This window comes from Elgaria multicarinata, chromosome 4 (assembly GCF_023053635.1).
Source record: "Elgaria multicarinata webbii isolate HBS135686 ecotype San Diego chromosome 4, rElgMul1.1.pri, whole genome shotgun sequence".
Classification (NCBI taxonomy): Eukaryota; Metazoa; Chordata; class Lepidosauria; order Squamata; family Anguidae; genus Elgaria; species Elgaria multicarinata.
The window spans coordinates 57,961,063-57,982,643 of NC_086174.1; the positions used below are offsets into that span (position 1 = coordinate 57,961,063).

Consider the following 21,581-nt stretch of genomic DNA (forward strand, 5'->3'; position numbering starts at 1 on the left):
AAAACTTACTTTTGTGCTGGAGCGCAGGTGTGCTCTAGGCTATTTTTTTTTTAAAAAAAAGGCAGGTGTGACATCCTCCTTCCTTCCTGGATGTCACATGCCACATGTGAACCCAAGGGGAGGCTCTCATGATCAGCATATCGCGAGATCCTCCCCCCTCCCACCCAGAACGCCGGGAGATATAGATATGCCCACAGTTTATGGTGGCACAAAGGCAGGAGGCCTTTTCATGCAACAAGTCGCTGCAACCAAATGGCACTCCACTTGGAGGCAACCCCCACAGACTGCATTTTAACGACATTTCTTTGAACTCTCATGCAAGTTAAATGTTTAGATTTTTTTATGTAATGCAATATGCACATGTACAATGATCTGAAATAAAAGTGTGCTTTATGTGTTAAGCACATAAAGAGCTCCATCACATCTACTTTTTTCCCCACTTTGAGTCTGCGGTTTCTCCCTCCCTCTCCTTAGTGAGTCTAGTGCTGGGCACTTTCATGTCTGTGTGTTGTTACACTATTTCAGCTCATGTATCTTTTCACCTGTATCGCTACTGTGCTGGCAAAATCTCTTCCCACCCTCCTGCCCCGGGCCCCTACATTCTCCTTCCCCCTGCAGTTTTTTTAATTATTATTTATTTATTATTTATCTATTTATTATTTATTTATTTATTTATTTATTATTTCTGCGCAAATATAATACTACAGCAGCCTGACACTGCACAATTATGGTAAAACAACACACTACGCTTTCCCCTAAGAAAATGTTAAACCATGTAAGTGAAGAGAAAGTATTACAATTAGTTTTTGGAAAAGTTTGTGGTCAATGATGGCATGACAATGGGAAGCCATCATTGTTCTGGTCAGGAAACCTAGACACATTTACTCAGGAGTAAGAACCATAGAGTTGAATGGGACCGAGTCTGAGTATGGGCGGCGGCAGCAGCCTTGCTCACCTTCTCCACAGGGTGTTCGGCCACCCTCTCTCCCTCCCCCTTCACAGTTGAGCAGAAAACTACCCCACCCTCCTCTTCTGTCAGCAAGACCACCCTTCGACACACAAGGTCCCCCCAAAAAATGGGATGGTCCGATATAGCGCATGGACAGCAATACACAGGATGGAGGAGCGGCTTTATTGTGCACGGGGGGGGGGGGGGGAACCAGACTTAACCTGTCCCAAATTAAAACGGAAAAGGGAGGGGAAGAGGTGAGATGAGCGCATGACAGGGATGACGTCATGTGAGTACTGTGCTGCAAAAACACATACTAGGCATGGTGAGAGTATGATAAATCGCTGGTGTGATGGAGCTCATAATGCTGCACAGGTTCATAGAAGCAAGCAGAAATTTGGATATGTGTTATTAAAAAGTGATACAAGTTGTTGATTCAACAAACATCTGTTTTGAACAAGATTGTTTCAGGTTATCAAACTTAATTGTTGGAGCATTCTTCCTGACAAAAGTGCAGTGCATGGAAGGTTAGCCTTTTTCACTTGAGGCAGTTTTATGTACTACAGCAACCAAGACAGTACTTGGTTACTATATAGAACTGATATCTGTCACAGCTGAAACCTCAGACAGCTAGGCACCAGGACAAAAGGCCTACCATTAGACCACACTCAAACTCAGCACCTTATCCTTTATATGCCTGGTATTTGAACAAAAGAACAAATGCCACCTTTTCCTCCTCCCTCCTTCCTCTATTCTGTCCCCTCCCCCTCCTTATTTCTCCCAGTCAATGACATGTAATTCCATGCCCTTCTATCTTTCTCCTAGCCCTGATGTGTCTTGTTGGCTTGCTCTTCCCTTTTTCTATAGGATACACAGGGAAATTGTAACTTAAGTGATACACAATTCACACAAGCCTAAGTGATGCTAAGCGTAAGTGAGCGTAAGTTTTATTTGACCACAACTTTGGAAATAAATAAACATTAAACCTGATTTCCTAGTCTTCTTGAATTTAATCCAAAGGAAGCCAAACACAAAATAAGTAAAGAAGTGCACACACCAAAGTAGAGCTTGACAAGGAACATCCTTCTTATTTACCACTGCATTGCAAGGAAATTTGGAAAGCCGGCTTAATCGTTAGGTCAGTCTTAGCTACAGCATTGAGAGCAACCTGGCCTATGGGCCTAATAATCCAGCCTAGAAGAATCCCCACTCTTATCTCTGATTAGCAGTAACAGCAAGAGTTGAGGTCAGACAAGGGATCCTACAAGATGTATCTTACAGGACATGGTAAAAAGGAAAAGGTAAAAGAAACACCATTTTATCCAATAGCACAATAGATGCATGAGCTCCTGAAACTTTTCAATACAATTTTGCCCACGACACAAAAAATAGTTGGAAAAAAGAGAATCCTGTTGACATTTTTTTTAAAAAAAGATGTGCTCTATTTGGCATATTTTCAAACATGACTTTTAATAATGAGTTCAGGGGGACCTCATGTCATCTCAATCATGGGTGCACAACCCACAGGCCACATGCAGCCTTCGGCTGAGGGTTGTAATCAGCTGAAAGGAATGCAGAAAGGAGGACCAAGACATTTTTCAGTGGTAAGCAGCAAAATCTCATTCCTATCTCTCATCAGTAGTTGGAGCTTAGGGCAATTTAAACACATTTAAATTTTAAATACCCTGCTGGGGTATTTAAAAACCTGAATAGAACTGAGCTGCACTTTGTGTCCCTGAAAGCTGTCTCACTGGAGCTTACTTCTGAGTGGACATGAATAGAATTGAGCTATGCTTGATGGGGAAATGACCAAACTGGTAATAATTACACTTGTGTGTGTGTATGTTCATGTGTATTTGCAGCCCCTGGCTTCAGCCTACCCCAGATGTAACCCTCAGGCCAAAGAGATTGTGCACCCATGATCTAAATGTTGACTACTTTTTCTTCTAACCTGACACAACTTTAATTGACTGCATAGTATTTTTAGTTTGCTTGACAGCCAAATCAATCCGGTACAGTTGATTGAAAATAAAATAAAACTGAACAAGAGTAATCGAAGACAGAACATCATTTCTTAGAAGTAAAATAAAAATTCCACATTTATTTAAAAATATCTAAACAGAGAGGATATATTAGAGCTGTATAACCGTAAACACAGCTCTTAAAATGTTCTGCCTTAATGTCCGCTCTTTGTAGTCATCTAATTTATTGTAAGCCTTTCTAACTTGTTCTTAAAATGCTAGGTTTACAGCACTGCGAGACTTTGGTTTACATATTAATTTTAATCACCTGATATCCAGGTGGTGTTATGTGCATGATACAGCACTCCAAAAACAGAATGACCACAAGTTCTTGTGGTCATTTGTTTCATTTTTTGAGTGCTGTATAATGTGCATTGCATTGCCTGGATATCAGGTAATTAAAATTCAGAGGTTTGGATTGGACCAGCCCACTGTTATAGAATTGCATTATATGGTGTGGGTGTATGAACAATTGGCAAAGACAGAATGTTCATACAAGCTCCTATTAAGGTGTCATCAAGAAAGGATTATACCGCGGTTTATTTATCAGTGGACCAAGCATTTGTTCCGTAAGAATGGATTAACTGCCAGGTTCATACCCTGCAGTTCAGCCTGTTGAACTGTGAACTTAATAAGAAAAAGCAATATGGGTACAGTCTTCGAAGTAAGAAGTTAGATGCCAATAAGGAGGTAAAAGATTGCCTTCAAGCAGCAGTTCCTCAGGTGCAGAAGAGTGTGGAATAAGATCATGAACCACTTGAAGATCTGGGTTGCATTGACCCATGGGACAATGAAGTTGTAAGGCTGATCTTTGGAACAGGCTGCAATCTACAAGGTAAAGGGAAAGTAGGGGGAGCATGATGTACAGTGGTCGGAAACGTGGTGGTGAAAGATAATATCAGATGCTGATAGCATTGATTTAGGACTTACATTCGTTCGGAGTTTAAAAGCAAACAAGCAGATTAAAATGGAGCTGCAAACTAGGCTACATTGCATAGCTAATCAGCAGAAATGGAGAGAGGTTGCACCTACTGAGGAAGGGCTTGTCTACATGCTATACATATTCTGTCACGGCTGCACAGTTGGGCTCCGTTATTTATATGACGCAGTCACAAATTCGCAGCCACATCGTATTATTTCCTGCAAAGCTGCGCATTTTCAAAGTCCTGTTTTACCACAGGTTTTTATTTTGTTCTGATATCACCACATTTGTTTGTGTGTATGCCAGTGGTGGCTTCAGTTCAGGTTAAGAGTGTGGGCATAGATAGGGGGCAGATACCAGTGCAGGTGCAAGAATAGAGGGCAGGAGGCGGGCCCCAGGTAAATGTTTAGTAATGGTCACTATGGTGACATTAAAGTCTAATTCTGGAACAAAAGTAAGGTCATTTGTTATGTATAACAGATAAATTCAATGAACTACAGCTGCACAGAGTTGTCAGAAAACAAAAAATGCTTTTGGAGGTTTTCAGTTACTTCATATTTGCTGCACATTACCACTGTGTGAAAATGGCGCTGCAAATTTTCCTGGCTGGACAGCCCACGCTCGCTGCCATGTAACACTGTCGTTGCCGCTTCACAACGGTGATGCTGCAGGTTTTGGGGGGAATCTGCAAAATTCACCCCAAAACCTACTGAAAAAGCGGCACCCTGTAGACACCCCCAAAGGCAGTTCTCAGAAACAACTGGAAAAGTGCTCTTCTTTTCAGAAATTTCAAACTACAGCACCTCCAGTCTCTCAAGATATTGATTTTCTCATGATTGTGATGGCTAACAAAATGGGAAAAAAATCTTTGATGCTGAGGAAACATGTCAGAGAGATAATTTGTTAAAAGATCAAAGAATTGTAGTAAGGCAGTTAAAAGCACTCTGAGACGAGGACACCTTAAGAATATCTGTGAGTGACAAAGGAGGAGACTTTGTTGTAATGAGTCAAGAGCTCTATAAAGAAATTCCTTTGTTATATCTATCTGTACTATATATAATCCTGCATCTGTGAATGAGTTTCAAGTGAGTGGGAAAAATATATGGGCTGTTTAGAAAAGCACTTGTGAAAGGCGGAAGATTAATAATAATTTAAAGCAACTGTTGGACAATAATAATCCTTGTTGTCCGGTTATCTATTTCCTGTTAAAACACATAACACTGAGGAATGCATGATAAACAGCACAGATAGAAAGACTTTTAAAGTAAGACCTGTTATCTCTGGCTGTGATGGGCAAGCAGACTGAATGAGTGAGCTGATGGCAACTTTGTTAACCCCTCCGTTAAATTGTGTCCCAGCTCATTTGCAAAACATCAAGTTATATCTGGTGGAGTTTGTAGACAGAATGCATATGAAGAGCTTTGATGTTGAAGCACTGTACATCAATGTGGCCTGTTCCTGATTAGTTCTGGCTCACCTTATTAGAGCATACTCTTATTTATGACTGAAGCTGGTGTTTCATACTGAAATGTTTCACGTTTTAAAATTGGTCTGTGTGTGTGTGTGTGCGTCTAAATTTTTTTAAAGTTAAGACATTTTAAATGTTAGGACATTCCATAAAAAATTATAAACTGAATGCACTACATGTGCTCATTTGTCTCAGTTTTGGAATATTAATTTTAAGTAAAAAGAAAAAATGTTGCTTTCCACTCCCCCTAGTTAATTCAGGTAATTTTTAATACTGCATTCCTAAGCATTTATCTACATGTAATTATTTTTTTTAAAGCATAACTTTCAAAAAAAATCTACTACTGTCTGTGATTCTTTTATTTGTTTTTACATGGCATTTAGTTGGGTGCACCATTTTAACTGTTCTATCGCTCTTAAATTATTCAAATCCCTGAAGCTGTGAGAAAATGTGTTATTATTTGTTTCTCAGCTGCTTTTCTTAAAATAAGACTGTGCAGTTGCTGAGGAATGTACTGTATCTTATCATATTATACATGTGAAAACACCAATTATTGTTTGCAGGCATATTAATATAGAATAATTAAATTATACCCTGAAAATCTATCAGATATAAATACTGGTGACTCTTAAATAGAAATGCCAGGTTGCCAGGTATGAAGAAGTTATTTAGCTACAAAGCACTCTCTATTTTAATATCAAAGGCACAGGCTCGCACTACTTATGACACACCAAGCTCAACTCATATACCAGTAGGCCTGTTCAGGCAACACACTAAGCCATGGTTAGGTCACTAACCTTTTTGCAGCAAGTGGTCAGTGAGTGTGTTTAAACCGTGGTTATGTAGCCACCATGGTTAGGAAAGGTTCACATGACACACTAATCCATAATTTTCACCTCAAAATGCTTACCCATCATGGTTTAACATGTTGTCTGAACAGAGTCATTATGATCTGCCAGCTGCTCAACAATATCAAGTTCATGCAGTCACAAACACAGACAATACTGAAAATGGTTCCCAGTTTCTGCTTTGCATGAAAGTCCAAAGCAGAATTCAATAATCCTTTTTTAAAGACTTAATGTTTATGTCTCCTTCAAGAAAAACAATAATTCTCTCCAATAAAAACCATCATTTTTGCACAATACACATTAAAGCATGATGACCTGAGATGACAGTTACAAGTAAAGAACTGGAAAATGAACCACCCACTAAGCTTTGGGCCATCCACAAATCACACAACCAGGAGAATGTCCTACACCAGATGGCATTGAATCATTTCTATACCACCCCATAGCCCAACTTTGCTGGGTGGTTCACAAAAAAGTATTTATTTTATTTATTGAGAGCCAGTGTGGTGCAGTGGCTAACATGTTGACTGGGAGTTGGGAGATTCAGGTTCTAGTCTAGGGTGACCATATGACCGGATTTGTCTGGGTTTTTGATGGCAAATCCAGGAGGGGGAGGGGAAATCCGGATTTTTTTTTTCAAAGAGGAGCTCTAATGGGAATTAACAAAAATGCTTATAACTCCATCATTTTTTAAGATAAAGACATGAAACTTGGCACAATGGTAGCTCTTAGGAAGGGCTTTAGTCATACCAAACTTGAAACAGATCCGTTCATCTATTGATTTTTTAGGAATTTTTTAAAAATTGAGGTTTTAAAATTATTTTTTAAATCGTCATTTTTAAAGTTAAAGTGATGAAACTTTGTACCATGATAGGATTTAGGTAGAGCTTTAGCCACACCAAATTTGAAACAGATCCGTTCATCCATTGATTTTTTTAAAAAAAAATTAAAAATTGAGGTTTTAAAATTATTATTTTTAAAATCGTCATTTTTAAAGATAAAGAGATGAAACTTTGTATCATGATAGGATTTAGGTAGAGCTTTAGCCACACCAAATTTGAAACAGATCTGGGGCCAGTAGCAAACCCTGTTAACAACAACAGCAGATTGCAATGAGTGAAGATACAGACAGAAAAGATATTTGAGGGAAGGGGAGAATGTAACACACAGAGTATAGCAAAAGCTTCAAAGTACAGCAAAACCTACAAAAGTAGGAGTGAGTGAAGTGAATTTCAGATATATTGAATCTCTCACTTGTTCTTTATTTCAGTGATTTTAACATTAAGATGTTATGTAGAACAGATTTGTCTTAAATGTGTGCTGTAAAATCAGACATGTGACCAAGGCTATGTTCGGGTGGGCACGCCCCCTTGGTACTGGACACGCCCCCTTTGGGGCAACCATGTTGTCCTCCTTTTTGGTTTCCAAAATATGGTCACCCTATTCTAGTCCCCACTAGGCCATGGAACCCCACTGGGTGACTTAGGGCCAGTTAAGACTCTCAGCCCAATCTACCTCAAAGGTTTGTTGTCGCGAGGATAAATGGAGAGGAGTGGGATTATGTATGCCGTGTTGGGTTCCTTGGAGAAAATGGTGGGATATGAATAAATAAATAAATAAATAAATATTGCCACAAAGCTTTTCCATCAATAAGCCTTGGGCCAAACCAGCAATAGACTCATAACTAGAAGCGAGTGTCTTTTATGAGCTACCATAGAATTGCATCTGATGTAACACTCTGAGCACAGGATACACCAAAAATAGACAAAAATATGTAGGAAACGCAGAAAATACGTCCCATGTGTCCCTCCCAAAGCCATTACTTTGCCTTTCCCAGCAAACAATAAGGTCACATCACATCTAGTGGGCAGGATGTGAAGATTGGGTGTTTGATGTGAAGTGGTTCATAGATTACTGTGGATTCACACCCCCAGTTCTATATTCATTTCTACATATTTTGGCTATTATTGGTGTTGTTACACACACTTGACAGTCATTTGTGACAAGAGAAAGCATTGGAACAGATACAATGACATCTCATAGGAGGGCACTCTCCTGTAGAGGTGTGTGTATTATTTGGGGTGGTGCAAAGTTTATTGTGGGGTCCATAGCATTTTCCATGCACATGACCGAGTCCTGTGCCCAAATAACATGTTGTACCAAACACAATTCTACATCATCTCATAGAGAACACTCTCCTGGAGATGTAGGCATATGATTTGGGATGGCCCAAAGGTGTGAGGATACTGTTCCACTTCCTTGTTATTTTCTACATACTTAAACAATTATTGGTATGGACACATGTACTTCAGGGTGCCTTCAGTCCAAAGAAACTTTGGGCCAGATGCAATTCAATGTCATCTCATAGAGAACACCCTCATATACCTATATGTTTGGGGTGACAAAGGCTTATTGTGGAGTGCATAGCTGTAGATTTGTATTTAATTCAACCTATGTCAAATATTATCGGCATGGAATCACTATGTTTGACATTATTTTGCACTCAGTGAAAGTGTTGGGCAATTAAATGTCATCTGGCAGAGAGGTGTGGATGTATCATCTGGGATGGCCCAAATATTTTTGTGGGTTTCATACCCAAAACACCATATTTTGATGATTTGGAACAGTATGCTCTTATCCTTACAGGAGTGAGTCCAAAGAGACCAGCCAGTGTTGCATATTTACACCTTCATGGAATACAACTCTTTTGGAACCTTAACTAACAGTGCTCATCTTCATGCACACAATGCACGTTGTTCTGAAACCAGTTTGTTTTAAAATGGAAATTTTACAGAAGTCCCCAACATTCCCTTGAAAGCATACTATAATCAAAGTCACAATGCATAGTGGACTCTTCAATAAATTGTAAAGAAACCATGATATAGTGCAACTTTAACCAAAGCACACATGCATGAGAACCTCGAAGATCTATATAATATAGCACTACGCAGTCTAAGGATATATATTTTTAATATACGTTTCACTTGTAGTCAGTCCAGTGTCAGAGGCAGTAAGCCTGTATACACTAGTTGCTTGTGAACATGGGTGAGAGGGTGCTGTGGCACCATGTCCTGCTTGTGGGTCCCTGGTCGACAGCTGGTTGGCCAATTTGTGAACAGAGTGCTGGACTAGATGGACCATTGGTCTGATCCAGTAGGAAAAGTCCGATGCGCTCCCAGAAAGAAGGGCGGAGAAGAAAAAGAGCCGACGATCGAGGAGAAGCTGCAGAAGCTGCACAGCGAGATCAAGTTTGCGCTGAAAGTCGACAACCCGGACATCAAGCGGTGCCTGAGTGCCCTGGAAGAGCTTGGCAGCCTGCAGGTCACCTCTCAGATCCTCCAGAAATTCGTATGCTGCATCAAGAGTTATATGCTTTATTGAAGCTTGCAAAGTTCACAATGGAGTGTGACTATGATCATAGTGGAAAAAGTAGGAAGAGCATGGAAGGCTTAGAAGACCCATTAATCAGGCAGCTATACAAAACTTTACTGCTTCTCTTAAAGAAAAACAGAACAGACACAGGAAATGCCTAACTCCACCCAGCTACAACCAAATACAGTGGCACCTAATGATTAAACCATATGATGACACTATCCACACAGTATAACAGGAAGATGTAGTATGTAGTTGGTGAGGGGGAGGCTGACAATTCCGTTTCTAGTTTTGCATTACAGTCACAGTGCCTACACGACATTAATCTTGCTAAACTGTTTAGACTAGCACTGGTTGCATGGAAATTGTGTGTGCCAGGTGCAATGCAAAAGGCTCCATCTGGAAGCACTTTCATACTATGATTTAATTGATCATGGGGAATAAAGTTTAATTAATTTTAATATATTAAGACAAATGAAAACTTAATTCTGAACAGATAAGATCTTTGAAGGTTTAGATTTATAGCAACCATACAGATTAAAACCTTTGTGTGTATCACAGCACTAACCCACTAGGCCTGTCAAACATCAAGGCATGTGACTATGGCAGAAAATCATTGCTATCATTTTGATCGAAAACAATGGTACACAGCAGCACAGAGTGCATTAACATTACACAAAGTCTCCAAGTCTTGACGTTGATCTCAGTTTTGCTGTCTGATTCTGGACCTGCTTAGACTGAAATAAAGCTTTGAGTGAAAGTTAATATGCTCAGCACTGAGAGCATGGTAACAACAAGACTTTTGCATAGTCAGCAGAGCCCTTCCATTTGAATCACATCACGGAGTTAAAACTAGCAGGGCATTTCTTGCAATCATAACTGTAACCATCAATTTGATAATTGACATCAATTTAGTTAATTGTGGTCCTCAGCAATACTGAAAAGCAGAGGAAAGGGTTTTGAGGATGTGTCTCATGTTCACTTTCCACCTTAAATTCTCTATTGAACCAAGTCATTATGAATCAGTGTCAAATTGGTTTTTAGCAGGCAACGACATTAATATGTATGTGTTCATAAATGATTCCTAATAGAAATACTCTTGCAACTGATTATATTTTCATTTGGGATGACTCATTTGAATATATTCACTGGTGTGCATTTAAAGTCATGGCACTGAAAATTTCAAGTTAAGCTATCAGATATGAACAGTAATTCCAATATCCTCTCGAAGTCATCGTTAACAAGAGCAGGCCTGCTGATTTTGACTGGGGTTGCTTAGAGTCTGAAACACTTTTAAGTTGGTTTAGTTAAATAAGCACGTTAACATTTGCTGCATCACAGACTTGATGCTATCTAATATACGAAGGATTGCTTGGAAAACAAAAGAGCTAGGTTATCGTCCCACATATGAGAGTTCAAGTGTTTTGTTTGCTTTGTTGTTATTTCTCTTCACTTTATTTATATTTATTTAGAGTATTTTTATCGCGCACCTCAGCCAAAAGGCTCCCGGGGTGGCTTACCATAAATCAGTAAAGAAGACAGTCCCTGCCCTCAGGCTTACATTCTAAAAAAAGGCATGACACACGAGGAAAAGGAGATGGGGAGGGAAGAGGGCAACATCTGTTAGTACACTTTAGTACAGGGAGAAGAATCTGGGGCTGAATTTGGCCCTCCTGGGCTCCCAATCCAGGCTCTCGACATTCCCTAGGCAGCCACACACCCATCATCCTGGCTCTACCCTATTTCCCAGACCACTATTTTTTTGCTGGTTTTCCAGCTTTTGTTCAGTTTTCTCCCTGTTCCAAAAGGTTGAAATTAATCTCCTAAGGCTTAGTTAGTTAGTAGATATTTAAGCTAAAATATGCAAGGGTTGTTGGTTTTTTTTTAGAATTTTGCCCCTTACCCTTTTGCCTTTGGTCCAGCCTAACACTGAAATGCAGCCTCCCTTGAGAGGTTGTCCAAAATTGAATTTGGCTTTTGAGCTGAAAGAGGTTCAAGACTCCTGATTTGGGACTAATCTAAACGTTTCACATCATGGCTGCTAAAAAGCAGCTCCACAAAGCACATACATTGTCTGAAAGATCCTTACCACAGACATTATCTCTGTCATCCATGTTACAGCACGAAATGATTAACATGAAACATCCCTGGTGGCTCTATACACAATTGTACTGATACACATGGGAATGAGGATTTCAGAAGTTACAACCACCAAGTGGGACAAATCCATGCAGAAGTGCTTTGCAAGTGCGTCCAAAGAAGGCTGTAAAATAATAGAACATAAGAAATATTTGCATAGGAAAGCAATTTTATTCTTCTCCCATTTCTGCTTTACTGATTAATGTGCTACTTTAGGAAGAAATTCAACTTGTAAAATAGGGGGTGTTGAAGCCATTTCAGCCCAAGGGCCAAATTCAATTTTGGAGAAGTTCTCAAGGCATGCATCCCAGTGAAGGGCATGGCCAAAGGTAAAAGTAGCAGAGCCAAATTACCACCAAATTTTAGCTTAAAGTCTTAGTAGAAACATTTCAACCTTTTAAAATGGGAAAAATAAAACACAGAAAATCACCAAACAATTGGCAGTTTGAGAAGAGAGATGGGGCTGGAAGGGGCATGGGCATCTGGGGAAATCCAGGGGGCCAGATTTGCACCCAGGGTGGGCCCGATTTGACCCATGGGCCGGAGGTGCCACACCCTTGCTGTAAAATAAAAAATGTTCTTATGCAGGACAAAACTAGACACAGAGCACACTACCACTCCGGACAAGTTACCTCCCCACCCCCATAGCAGTAGGTAAGCCACCATTATTCAGCATCAATCCACCATAAGTAATATAACAGTAACATATGCTTTATGATTTTTATATGCTTTTAGACGCCAGGTGAAGACCTTTTTATTCTCCCATCATTTTAACAGTCTATAAATAAATTTTAATTTGGTGTTTTAAATTTGTAATTTTGCATTGCTGCTATTTTTATCTGGTTGAGCTTTTATATTGTATTTTATATTATGGTTTTATACTGTTGTTTCATACTTAGAATGTTTTTAATTTTTGTGAACCACCCAGAGAGCTCCGGCTATTGGGCGGTATAGAAATGTAATAAATAAATAAATAACACTGATCTAATTCGCTTAGCTGTTGTAAAGTACTATGTAAGTGCTAAATATTAATCATCCTCATTATATACCCACTTGGTCAGATCCTCTGGGATGCTGCTCAGTTGGATGAGATCCTTCCCTACTTATCCATGGCATGCCAACCACTTTCATGATAGTCTGCACATCTCCTATACATGCTTAATACACAATGGTACAATGTAACCACTACCTATCTGTGAATCCCAGCCCAAGTATTCTAGAAACCAACTGCTGACTGACCCAGCCATCAGCATAGGCCACTTCCCCTTTCAGACTTGGAACCAGAAGATCATTATTATTATTATTATTATTATTATTATTATTATTATTATTATTATTATTATTATTATTATTTTATTAAAGCACTCTGGGCTGTTTAAAAAAACAGACGGATCAAGTGAGAGATGAACTAATAGGTGGGAGTGCAATAAAATCTGGAGAGGCACAACCCAAGGGGCTTGCCACTCAGGAGTACTACTCCAGTGAGTTACAAGACCAAGGCCAGAAGATATCTGTGAGAAAATCACAATGCTTGCCATGTTGTGTCTGTATTAATGTATATATGTGCCTGCTGTGTTAAGTAGAAACCGGATAAATTAGGGTGAAGTGTATGGTAGAGAGTGGGTGAAAGGTGGGAGTGCCTTGTGTGTATGTGAGGAGACTTGAGTTTATAAAAGGCAGGAGCAGACAGTCAGGGGGACAGGGCCTTAGGGATTGATGAAGCTACATCTAGTCAGTGGGAGTTAGAGTGGGTAGAGTAGGCAAGGTAAGATCAAGAACTAAGTGGTTATTTATAAGATATAACTCCTCTTGTATTAAATCAATTTGTTTATTTTTAAAATATAAAATCCCATGTTCATCTTTCTGCGCTACCAGTAGTATTCTATTTCCTGGGTTCTTCTCTTGTGAGGGTAAAGGGAATAAATTGAGCATTTGGGGTCTCTCTTTTACCTAGAGATTATACAGCAGAAGCGTGTGGGTCAGCGAGGACAGCTAACCCAAAGCAGAGGCAGGCAGACTTGAGGGCAGGTTGCATTACACTATCATGGTTAAAGAGCACTGAACAGGATCTGCTCAGGAGAGAGAAGGGAAATTGAAAGGGCTGCTTGATTTAGGAATATGGACAATGGGATTCAGATGATTTCCCCCTTTTATTGCTTTTTTTTTTTTACACTGATTAACACATTTTTGGCTTTTTTGCTTTTCATAATTATGAATTAATTTGAGGACTAGTTAATTATTCAAGGAGCTGTTTTTCTCTGTGCATTTTATAAAATTTACATGAAGTTTGGCAGTAACAAAGGCTGCTTAAGGAACTGTGGGAACGAGAACGTTTCTCTTCTATTCTCTTTTCTATGGATCTAGATAAATTTGATAAAAGTTCAATCAAGTATCTTATCTCTTGCTGAAAAAGATGGGGAGAGATAGAAAGGGTGCAAAGAATAGTGACTATAAGGAGAATGAAAAACCAGGAACATCTTATTTACTTTTAGAAGTAATAAAGTAAATCTTTACAAAAGGGTTAGCTTCTTTTGAGGAGAGAAATGCACTGGAAAAAGAAAAGAAGCTGGAGACAATACTGAAAGAATGAGATATGGCTTTAGATAAAACTTTACAAAAAGAGATTTAAAGAAAGAGGAAAGAGGTAAGAGATTTAAAGAGACCATTAATGTAGTTTCAGAGAAAGAAAGTAAGGTGGAGAATCAACTAACCTTAGTACATAATGAAGTGAAAAATCTTGGAAAGGAATTACAGGAATTAGTGGGATTGCTTCAGCAGCAGAAGAATGTTATAAGAGATTTAAAGGCAAAATATAGAGAACTAGTCTGGAGCAAATAGGAAAACACTGGAAATATTAAGTAGTGAGACTAAACATAAAATTAGAAGCTCAATAAGGTTCTGGAAGGACTGGGGAAAAGGTAGTTTGGCTGACATATTGGAGGTAAGGATATCAGATCCACCCAGTTTGTGGATTTCCAGGGTTTTGATTTGTTTTGTTTTTTTGCATTATTATTTGTGTAAAGCAATTTGCACAAATTGCATTTTTGTGCAAAAAACATTCCTAAAAAGTTCCCAATTTTGGAAACAAACCCCCAACACAACTTGCAAATGCAAGCCGAGCTGTGCCACAAGAATCCAAAAGGGCCAGATTTCTTGGGAAGGGCCATCCCTAATTGGAGGACACTTCAGTGGCTTATTTACAACTAGATTCAGCAAAAATAGTGGGAGCGGAGATGGTATATATAATTAACTCTAAGTTCTGCAAAGCAAACTGATAAACCTAGAGATGCATTATTGACTTTAAGAAGCAATAATTAAAGGGATACTGGTTAGGAGAGAAATTAATAATAGGGGAAGCCAAGGTCAAAGTATTAATAGATGTTCCACCAGATATTCTTGCAAGGAGGACAGCTCAATTTTTAGTGAGTAAATTGAGGGAAAGAGATTGAGGGATAAATGGGGTATACCATCTAAACTTCTCTTCCTCATGAAAGGAGATTGGGTTGTTCTTAGAATGGTGAGTGAGGCATAGGAAATAATGGATTTCTTGGACAATCCTCATCTTGAGGAGTCAAACAAAGCACAAAATGCACAAGACATACAAGAAAAATAATAGAAGAAAGTAAGTAACATTAAGTAAGGGCGCAACCCAATCAGGATGCTTGTAAGCTTCCAGACTTGGAGGCTTACAACCATCCAATGCAGAGTGGGGGAAGTGACAGAAGCAGTGTTTGCCTCTGTGCTCCCCCCCTTCTGTATTTTAGCAATGAACTTACAGAACTATTTATGATGAGGGACTAGACCAGGGTGTCCCTTTTCACCATTGTTGTTTGCCCTGGCAATAGAGCGTCTGGCTGTAGCTTTAGGGGCAGATAACAACACTGAAGAGTTCAAAGCAGGATATGGGGCTATTAAAATCACATTATATGCAGATGATATAATGCTATCTTTGGAACACCCAGTCTCTTCACCTATTTTATTAGGTAGTTATAGCCTAGTTTCAGGATATAAAATAAACTTATTTTTTCTTTATTAAATACTGCCACTGAAAGTAACATTTAAAGAATTTTAAAAACAGCAACAAAAATAAAAAGTAAGAGACAGATGTTGGGTCAGTTTCTACTTAAATAACCCATGGGCTGTCAGGGATGAGTGGGAGCGCTGCTAGCAGCATGCCAGCCACTTCTGTTTTTAATCAACAACTTACAATTGGGCCATTTTTAGATTATGTATTGTGACATGCGATCCCAGGACATTGGGTTGTTTAGAGACTAGACAACCCAGTAGTTAACCCAACAACAAACCATGAATTAACCGCCGGGTTGTTTAGGCCTTAAAAAAAAAACAGCACTCCAGGTTCACATGTCACACTCAGCTAACTACGATGTGACCCAGAGATGGTGAAGGTAGTAGTGGGAAATATTGTTTGAGATAAAGTAATCCTAAGACATACAGTACTTCTTGGTTTAAATATAGGAATAGATTGAGCTCAGAATTTTCACCTCTAATGTCAGTTGTTAGACATTAAGAAATTGTCAATAAAGGAGGAAATTTTCAACAATGGGAAACTCATGATTGTTGTAGGTTACAAGACTTAATAAACAATGTAGGGGTTATTCCTAGACATATGCTATCTGGAAATAGGGCTGCGTAAACACCTCCATAGTATTATTTTTTTCCAAATTGCAAATTTCATTTTATATGATCTAAAAATAATACATTTGAGACAGGGGACTATGTTTGAGAACATTATTGCAGTTGAAGTAGAAATTATTATTTTTAATGTTTATATTAGCTCATTAAACATTTGATGTCTTATCTAACAAGAGGTGGGGGAGAGAGATTGGAAAATCCATAGAAGGTAAGGTGTGGCTAGAAATCTCTGAAGTAAACACTTTTCAGTTAGTACTTCCTTGAAAAAAGGTTAGTATAAAATTTTACATAGGTGGTATATGACTCCACAAAGAAAGAACAGAATATATAGGATAAATTGATTGGTTATTATTATTATTTATTATTTATATAGCACCATCAATGTACATGGTGCATTTATTTATTTATTTATTACATTTTTATACTGCACAATAGCTGACAATATTGGAAGTATGCAGTTACATGTGTGGGAGGTTGGGTGGAGGTTTGATTCATGTATTGTGGAATTATCTGGTGGTCCAAGAATACTGGAGGTCAGTTGTTCATATATGTGTGTGTGTGTGTGTTTGTGTGTGTAATATTTATTTATTTATTTATTTATTACATTTTTATACCGCCCAATAGCCGAAGCTCTCTGGACGGTTCACAAAAATTGAAACCACAATAAAACAACCAACAGGTTAAAAGCACAATCACAAAATACAGTATAAAAAGCACAACCAGGATAAAACCACACAGCAAAATTGATATAAGATTTTATAACAAGAATGAATATAGGATTTTATGTACTGTCTATATTACTAAACTATTTTCTGGAAGTTACAGTAAAAACTATTAAGGATTTGTTTATAAATGTATTAACAGCTCCCAGAACTAGACACTAGAAAAATGTCAGAACCTAGATAATAGTTATCTAAGGTTTCGGAAATTTCTCAAATGGATAAATTTACATATAGGGTGAGCAACAAAAATTGTTATATTCTGCACTGTGTGTTTGTTTTTTAATGGCAACAGTTTATTATTTCAGTTTTGAAATTATAATAAATAAAAATGTGAAAAAGAAAGAAAGCAGGGAACATTATAACTGACAACCAGAATGAAGTAAAAGCGTGTCCATTTACCCATTTACTGCTTTTTAAAAATCAAAAGGAATTTACAAGAAATTACTACAGCCTGTCCTGTTATTTCTGAAAGCAAGACTGCAATAGCATACTGCACACTGTGGAATGACTAATAAATTTAAATGCCCATTTGGTTTTGAATACATAAATTACTTTGAACACTATTGCAAATAATTCTGCCGAGTCAGCATGTAGAAGGAAGAGGCTACAATGAACTCTTTGGAGAATACTGTTTTAAAAGTACAAAAATAACTTTGTAGGGAAATATATTTTCAGAGAATCTGGGTTGGGCAGGTATTGCTTCTTTCCTGGAACAAACAATTATGTGGGTATCATGAGACATGGAATGGAAAACTGTGTCCAACAGATATTGAACCAGCAGGGCACCTTTCATCATTTATTACTGTATATTTCACTGCTCTTTTATAATCCACATGATTATGTACAAGCTCAAATTCAAACTCTAATCATGTAATAGTAGAACATTTAGCATCTATTTTTATAACACATCAAAAGAAACACTGCAAAGATCATCATAATATATATTCTGCCCTGCTGCATTCTCTTCAGTAAATGAGAATGTTCATTTCCAACTTGATGTAACACAAGGATGGGAGCATGTGGCCCTGCAGATGTTGGACTGCAGTTCCCATCATCCCTCACCACTGACTATGCTGGCTAGTGCTGATAGAAGCTGGCAGTCCAAAACATCTGCAGGGATACAAGTTCCTCATCCCTGACATATCAGGTGGTCTCAGAAGTAACTTTTGAGTTGTTTCCAGATAATAACTTCCTCCAGATAAATAATATTGCAGTATAACCATATGAGCCTTCTGTTTACGAATTCAAGGGTTCAGTGAAGCACAAATGTAGATTTTCTTCAGATAACTGTACCACTATAGCATCAGCATCTTATTTGTTATGTTCACAGATCAGCAGTTAATACAAAGCATGTAAAACATAGTTAAAAAGTGACATGATAGCAAAATGCAGTTTTGTAGAATTCCTTCTCTCAAGAGGATAGCAATTTTTTTCCCTAATTTGCACTGAGATCATAAAAAACTTTGAAATTTATTTATTTATTTATTTATTTATTACATTTTTATACCGCCCAATAGCCGAAGCTCTCTGGGCGGTTCACAACCTTTCAGTGATGCAGGAGGACACATCCCTTAAACAAATTAGTACCAAATTGTTGACTTACTTCCAAAAAAGGTTGTTAATAATGCAAAAATTAGCTCCTTTGTGCATTCCTAATATAGGTTACAATACAAAAGGACATGTTCAACAGATTCTATTGTTCCAGCACCACAGGGACATATCCGTTCATTAACTGGGATCTTACTAAATTGTCCTGATGGCAACACATTAAAGCTAGGAAGGGTAAATGTTCTTCTGTACTTTGGAATGGTTAACGTATACAGATATGAAGCTCCAGTGGGTCCATAGTTATTAAAATTATTATAGGGTAATGGAAAACAAGATTTGTTAGCAGCAGTTCTTAAATGCTATACATCTAGGTTGATTAGTCTTTGAATAACAAGAAATTGGGCCTTCTAAGCCCATAGTTGCCCACAGCTTCCACAGAGAAGACTAGCCTAAGTAACTCCTTCTCCATCTATAGCAGATGACTGGATCACTAGTTTGTTTAGTAGATTCATAAATTGCACCATCCACCTGCCAGGCACACAAAATGAACAGCCATTTCCTGGCCTTTACATATAGTGGGGAGGGGTGTGGACATGTAGACAAAAAATCAGAAGATATTATACAATTTTCCTTGTTGTCTACTCCCAAACAACGGCACATTAAAAAAAAAAGTCATTTCTCATCTTCTGTCTTCAACTGTAGCAATGTTCTATGGTTTTCTAACTGTAATCAAGTAGGCCAATATGAGGAGTATAAAATAGCATGCAAACACACCTAGTTTGCATGAATTATATACTTTGGGCCTGTTCAGAAGACACCTTAACCCCTGTTGATTAAGGCTTTTGGTTAAGCAGCAGGGTTTAAGGTGTCTTGTGCGATGCATTTTGCTAAAACCTGCTCATTCACTAACCACAGTCAGACCGTCTCCAGCAGGGTTAGCAGCTCTAGCCATGGCTTAAAATGTTGTGTGCAACAGCACATCTTGTGGTTAGTGCTAACCACAGAGAACCACAGTTTTGCTAACCACAGAGCCTGAAATATTGTCTGAACAGGCCCAATATCGAGATAATGGCCATTATTTTTACACAAGTGGAATTTTCAAAATAATTAAATAAAATGCAATGTGAAATGCTCCTGCTCCAGCACCCATAAACTACTGTGAGGAATGGCACGCACATAGTAAAAACCACATCTAAAAAAGCCCCATGAAAGTTTAAATTCATTTATTGGCCAGAATGAGACCCTTTATCATAGAAATCCTAATATCCAAGCAATGAACAATCTTAAAACTGCCACCTCAGATTGCCAAGAATGCAGTAATAAATTATCAATCTTCACCATGGAGAAATAAACACTAGAACAGACAGGCTGTGGAGTCATAAAATATTAATCAGACAATGAAATCTCCACTAATATGGAAACAAATCCCTAGATAAAGGTGAATTATTATGAATGAATTACCAATAATTCATCATTAGGTTAACTTTTAATGATCAATTATTTCAATTTCTCAGTTTTTAAACTCAGTAAAAGTGTTAAAAGTTAATATTTCGCTACAACTTTAAAAAAGTAAAATAAGAATAAACACCTTTTGATTTCCAAGTACAATGAAAATCTCAAAGGGACTTAATCTACTATTTCAGCAATATGCTTCCTATGATTTTCTATATACCCATCACACAGGAACGCCTACTAGAGGCATCTTCAAACAGTTATACAGATACACTACTAAAGTAAAAAGAATACATCTTAGGGGAACTTCAGCAGTACAGAAGCATGTTCTCCTAGGCAGAACATGCTTCTGCACAGGAAAATTATTGCTTAAATCATTAAATCTAATTATACAAGTGTATGGTACTTTGGTCATACATGGTAGACTACGTGCAGTTTTCAGGTCTCTCTGTGGAGGTTTTCATGCGAAAAGGGTACAGCTTGTCATATGGCCCTCAGTTTATTACATACCATGTCATACTATTTTACATTGTACAGAAAATGACAGCTACTACATCATAGTAACATCCTTTAAAAAAAAAACACGCACCCCAATTAAAAAACTCAGCAGTGCCTAAATAAACGGATGATAGAATACAAGATAAGCCAGCTATAATACAACCAATATACTGTATTACTGATGTAAAAGGATGTCTGAGCTTGCTGATAGCTTCTGTTAATGGCATGTTTGACATGATAACAGCCACGTTAGCAAAATGAGAGAAGCTGCTTTTTGTCTTTTCAACCTGTAAATGTCTAAGAAAATGTAAAGTCAGCTTATACCAAACAGCAGCAGGGAACAGAGGTCAAACTTTTGACCTAGTTCCCAAAACATTTTGAGGAATGTTTCCATTTACTTATATCAGCGTTATTGCTGCTCCTGGCTCAATTACCAGGAATGGATACAAGTATCACTTCATAGATCATTTAAGTTTTTTGTTTTGTTTTATTTTTTAAAACATACCTATATTTAACACAGGGGTGGGCAGATTTTTTTTCTTTTGCAAGAGCCTTGGGATCCACCTGCCAGAGCTAGTTGTAAAATGGTGACTTGAGTGTGGCTTAGGGTAGAGCCTGTCACAAAATTGCACATGTTGATTTAATGTACATATGCAAATGTAAAAAATAATTAATAAAAGAGGCAAGCCAATTAGTGCCCATCCAAATATAATCCTCTTCAATAAAACCTCTAAATAAACTAGATTCAAACTAAATTAATTTATTCCCCAAATATCCTACCCAGCAATCAACAAATGCATTACCCATCATGCCCCAAATCATCCCTTCCACAATTACCCCTCAATCTACTCAGTCTGTCTGTGCCCTCAGCTTCAAAGGAAAGAAGGGAAACCCAAAATCATTTCCCTATACCTAGAAGTGCAGCAAGGCCACCCACTGCCACAGTCAGTAGAAGCACTGAGAATGAAAAGAAGACCTGGAGGCAGTGA

At 38.1% G+C, this 21,581-nt stretch overlaps 1 protein-coding gene across 5 annotated transcripts in view; it reads right to left on the bottom strand.

Moving 5' to 3' along the window:
* Positions 1–21,581, bottom strand: part of RYR2 (ryanodine receptor 2) — a 365,044-nt gene that overhangs the window by 285,664 nt on the left and 57,799 nt on the right. The gene's annotated exons all lie outside the window — the stretch shown is intronic.